Below are 6,035 nucleotides of genomic sequence, written 5' to 3'. Positions count from 1 at the left end.
CATGCATGTTTTGTCTTCTCCCCCACTGGCCTTCAATTTGCATGATGTCCCATATTTGAATTACTATTTACCTGGAAGTTTTTACTTCACAAGGCACGATACCTTGCCAAGGAAGCAACACTGCATGAGTTGTTCTATATTAATCACAGTGTCTATTGCCGTGTACTTAGTATTACATGTACAAGCCAGGGAAAACAGGGAAGGCAGGAGATGGAAATTCAAGACAATGAGCAAAATGAGAACAAGGTGAAAACAGGAGCCAACATTTCTACAAGTGGACTTGTCGAAATGTCGCCTTGAAGAAGGCAAGTCCACTTGTCGAAGGCTCCTGCTTTCACCTTGTTCTCATTTTGCTCATGTACAAGCGAAGTGGTTTATTTATAGCTTTCAAAAGGCATGTGCAAGTTCTCTGAACATGACCATCTTTGATTATAATGCAGGCCCTTCCTTCTTCTTTTTCTTTTTCCTTTCCTTTTTTTGTAATAAGCAACTGTTACTGAAAATGAATTATTGTATGTGCATACTTGGCATTGCGTGCATTTGTATAGACAACAGTAACTGTTTACATATTTTATAGGCTCCAAGAAGCCTCTGTATGCAAAGAAGCCTGCCCACTATGCTGGCTCAGTAGCTGTGGCATTCTCATGCTGGGCACGAGTATGCGTGCTCGATTTCTAGCTGCTGCGGCAGCATTTTGATGGAGGCAAAATGCGAAAATTTTTATGTACTTAGATTTCGGTGCATTTTAAAGAGCCCCAGGTAGTCAAAATTTGTCCGGTTCCTCTACTACTGCATCCTTCATAAACCATTGTGCAGTTTTGCAACCTTAAATCCCACAATTTAAAGGCAAAGTCTTCATGTTGTCACTCCCCTGAAAGGTCACTCAAAAGTAAACATGCTAGGGCAAAAAAGATAAGAGAAAACTTCTTAGCCATTTCACTGTGTTTGCCTCATCTTTCGTCTTGAGCATCACAGTTGTGCTAGCAAACTTATCCTACAAATCCAAGCTTTTGTTTTCTTACTTCTAAAAAATTTGCTGGATTAACTGCCGACAAGTTGTGTAGTTATGAGCATTGGGTGGTGGTGAGGGTGGTGCATTCTTCCTACAAGCATCATTCACTAGCTAAAAAATGTGGTACTTTTGCATTTGCTCACCTGTTTGACTACCGAGTAGTAGCATGACCCTCCTGTAGAAGGGTTCACTCATAGGTGGAAAGTTTTCATTTTCCCGGAGGGGGAGGGGGGAGGTAACCACCCCCTCGGAATAAGGGGGTTAACCCCATATATATATATAAGCGAGAAGAAAGGGGTTAACAGAGGGGCCCCATTTTTATTAATCGTATAATAAGCAGCCAACAAACCATGACACCAAGGACAACATAGGGGAAAGTGCTTGTGCTTACTAATTGAATTAAAGAAATGATAAATTAATTGAAATGAAAGTAGATGAAAAAGCAACTTGCCGCAGGTGGGGAACGATCCCACGTCTTCGTATTGCACATCCGATGCTCTGCCAATCAAGCTACCACGGCGCCGGTCTCCCACCCACGTTCTTGGGTATTTATGTTTGTACTACTAGATATAACCCTGGGAGTGGTAGCCAGCTGTAGTTTTCTGTGGTGCATGGTGTGCACATTGTGATCTGTAGATCCCTTTTAGGCCATCAATATCTGATGTGTTGTCTAGTGCTTGCACATTTCGCTCATATAGTAGTATACGTTGTGGGGTCTTCAGGTCTCACATGAAGACCAACCACCGTGGGTGCAAGCTTAGCGAGCCGCAGGGCCGCATCAGCCGTCAGCCTGTAGCGCCACTGCACGCGAGCTCAGGCCACAGGGGACTACCGAGTGACGCACGCAAGAACACAGTATTGCCCTGAGCTAACGGAAACCATTTATTATATCCAGCAGCACCCGACACTGCACAAACGCCGGTCCCGGGATGGCGGGGAACCAAAGGGGTGTCACACCAAGGGCAAAAAGTAGTCAGGGGCACCTATATCACGTCACTGCGAGAGCACAGGCTCAAGCTAGGACTCACCGCTAGGAAAAGTCCCGGCGGCTATGCTACTTGCTCTCGCGTTCACGATAGGGGGTCAGAAAATTTAGTTATGGGAATTCATTGTGGGTATTTCTTATTCTTTTTTTTTAATTTTTTATCCTAGGTAAGACATTAGGCAGTATAATAGCAAGAGCTTGGTGGTACAACCCACCGCCCCGTTCCAAAGAGGACATCCATCCATCCATCCATCCAGCCCCGCCCTCACCGCGAGCCATCATGAGTGGAGCGCCACCGCTGACAACCGGTTCGGAGTGAAAAGGGTGATGCGTAGGGACGGCAGAACAAGTGAATGCGCCCACGCAATGGCACGTCGAATTCCCCAAATCATCACAAGCTGCATGCATATCACACAAATTGATGTATCAAGTGGCAAGTGGATAGGGGAGTTCATTCACTGGCAGCGCGAGCTAAAGTGACAAAGTGTCACCAACCGTCTGTGTTGTGAAAAATGTATGTGAAGTTGGAAATTTTGCATGAAGTTGAGTAAATCCACCATGGAAACTCTTTAAATGCTTCGTCAGGCGGGTAGTGATGCTGCTATAGGACGCCATCAGTCTTTTGAGTGGCAGTCTCGGTTGCAGGGCAGTCAAACCTCAGTGGAAGACGGCGAGTGTTCAGGAGAGCCACAAACCAGCACCACACTGGAGAATGTTGTGAAAATTGTAGAACTGATTCGAGGGGATCGTCACTGAACCATTCATGAACTGTGTGATGTGCTAGAAGTTAAGCACAGTGCCAAACAATTCTCACTGAAGGACTGGTTCAGTGACGAGGTGCTTATCTGCATCATGTTGCCGCAAAGTTCGTTCCTCGAGTCAACTTCCAACCAGAAACAACGGCGTGTTGATGTGTCCATGGAGGGCCACTGCAAGTGCAGACGCAACCTTCATCAACAGAGTCATCACTGCTGATGAATCATAGGTGCACGGGTACAACCCCGAAACAAAGTAGCAATCTTTCCACTGCAAGAGCCCGAGTTCACCAAGACCAAAAAATGCAAGACAAGTGAGGAGAGCTACCATAATCACATTCATAGGTTTCTTTGATGCAAAAGGGGTAGTCCACAGGGAAATTGTTCCCAAAGGGCAGGCTGTTAATTCAGACTTCTACTTTGATGTTCCGCGATGCCTGCAAAATGGCCTTCCCCGGAAATAACCTGAACTTTGGCACAACAAAAAAATGGCTGTTCGTCATGACAACACACCCATTCACACGGGTCTCCAAGGCCACTGATTTTTTGGCAAAGAACACCATGGAAATCGTACCCCACTCTCCCTACTCACCCGACCTGGCCCCATGCCACTTTGCCTTGTTTCCAAAAATGATGTGGAAGCTCAAAAGGGTGTCACTTCTTTGACACCGTGGAAATCATTCAACAAGAAGCGCAGAAGGTCCTCGACAGTTTCACAAAAAATTACTTCAAGAAAGTGTTCCAAGACTAGCAAAAGCACTTGGACAGATGCATTCAGTCCCATAGAGACTACCATGAAGGACACTAAGCGTAAACCACTGTATGATAACAAGAAACCGTTGTGTACACCAAGTCCAGGAACTTCTGGATGCCACCTAATATTTACATTGCTTGTAAGTCGATCTCGGATATATCAAACTCAGATATATTGAATTATTGTCAATATATATTTTGGGGGTCACACCAGTACTCTTGGGACAAACGATTGACAACACAGTAGTGCAATCATAAGGGCATTTATTGCACCTTTCGTATAATAATGTCTGCAAGCCGAAGTGCTATCCACAGAACATGCCAATGGGCACGCGACGAATCTAGGAAGTCCGACTCACCGCTACTGGATATCGAGCGAATATGTTTGCCCCATGCTGGACACCAGCGCCTGGTCGTTCGTGTGTACGGTTATGCAAATGATCATGCCTCGCGAGACGGTCTCGCAGAAGCATGGATCGGCGCCCGCGCGGAATGTCTGCGCCGCTTGCCGACACCGAGCCAAAGAGGAACAGCGGAACAGCCTTCTCCGGTTTTGCGCCCAAGTAACCCCGCCGTTAGGTGGCGTCAGTAGCGCAACGCTCGCGCCGTCTCTCGTACTACTCTTCAACCACACCAACCGCTGCCGTAAAGCCACGCAGCGAAGCCTGATTACAGGAGACGTATCCGTGCGGGGAAAACATCGCGGGACGCGTGAGAGTAGCACATCCCCACAGTATGAAGCGCTGCGCCGCACACCTGCAAGCGCGCTTCTTCTAACGGGGACGCGATCGCATCTCGCCCCGTCAGAACTATTTAATGCCGATTAACTCGAAACGGCACTGTTTTGGCAAATTGTTTCAATCAAGACATTCCGGCGTGCAGTATGTACATGCCACAGAGGAAAAATGAGTAGGGTGCGTTTCACGTATGCCTGCTTCGCACATATGGATGGCTCGTGCAAACAGCGGCCGGCCGTTCATCATCGGCAAGACCAGGCGGCCTTCTTCAAGAACTCGAAAGGCCTCCCCGGTCCGATACGCGTTCCACAAGAAAGTGTGGATGACACTCGATCTTTTCATTGAGTTGCTCCGGGCATGGGATACCGAACTGGAGATCTCTGCGCTGCCGGGTTTGTCTTATTCTAGACAGTGGCTTTCTGGAAACGGCATTTTAGGTTTCCACGAGCGGCCAACACGAGTTTGACCTCATCCCCCACTTTATGATATCCATTTTATATCACAGTTTGCATTTAACAACGCCGCACGTTCCATCCGCACTTCGCGAAAAGACCCATCACGCCAGCGGCGCACAAGACTCGTCGCTGTGCGATTCGCAGGGTCACTGTGCGCACTGAGCCAGCTGAACGCGTTACTTTCGTGGTCCCCGGTTTACACGTGAGTAGGAATGGACTCGGGTGTTCTGCAAGCTAAAAGCCACTTAGATTCTAACGGCGTATGCGCAGTGTCGGCAATTACTGTTGCAGCGGCGCAGGCGAAGGGCCAAGAACGAAATAAGGGACCGCGCGCGGCCTGGGAGCGCCGAGCGGCAGGCAAGAATTGGGAGGGGCAGGCGTACGAAAAGCGAGGACGAGTGTCTCCAACAGGAAGTCGGTTCTGAAACCCGACGCAACTGCCTGGTTGACTCGTTGCCGACGTACGACGATCGGCCGTTTGAACAGCTTATTGTAGCGGACACATTGCCGCGGGCGCGTTGACGCCCGATTCGCAATACAAGTGCGCTGATGGCTGCACAGCGCATATATCCACACAGGCTGGTTTGCTTCCTTGTTGAGCCCATTTCTACCCTATCCTCAATGAAAACGTGCAACAAGCACTTCGACGCGCGCGAGGCGCACCGCGGGTATCGAAGACCACCCCGCAGCACGAGTTGCGGAATTAGCAAAAAAAAAAAAAAAAAAAAAAGGATACTTTTATGCGTTCGATATGGTGTTGGAGAAGCAAATCGGTAAATTCCCGCCTTTCTCGATCGCGCGAAACTGGCCCGAGACGCGTGGAGGTTTCAGATAAGCTTGTTTTATATCGAATTATTGGTATATCGAACTATTTCGACATTCCCTGCGGGTTCAATATATCCGGGATCGGCTTTAACATCCGTAATTCTGTTAAACGATATTTTATTCAACATGAGACAATTAAAAGTTCTGAAATGCAAACTTACCTTGAAAAAATGTGCGATACAAATGGGATAGGCTTTCCTTTATTTTCCCTCGTCGTTAAACTAATGTTTGTATATGTAATATATAGTGTATTGAAGACTTACGTACAATTATGCTTAAGTGCACATGTGTGTTCCAGGGGTTCTGTGAAACAGTGATTGGAAAATAATTTATGTGGTGGTGCTCGCATCACTTTGGTAGAAACTTTATAGTATATCTTTTGGGGAGCTACAGGAGTAATTTTTCCATTCATTAAAAATGTGCTTTGGAATGTATTACTTTCAGGAGCTGTAGCCAGGACCTGTGCTATAACCTCTAAGCAAACAACTGAAAACATGCTAACGCGGTTACGCG

The sequence above is a fragment of the Dermacentor andersoni genome, chromosome 1, assembly GCF_023375885.2.
Source record: "Dermacentor andersoni chromosome 1, qqDerAnde1_hic_scaffold, whole genome shotgun sequence".
In the NCBI taxonomy this organism is placed as follows: Eukaryota; Metazoa; Arthropoda; class Arachnida; order Ixodida; family Ixodidae; genus Dermacentor; species Dermacentor andersoni.
Note: the sequence above shows the minus strand (reverse complement) of the source record.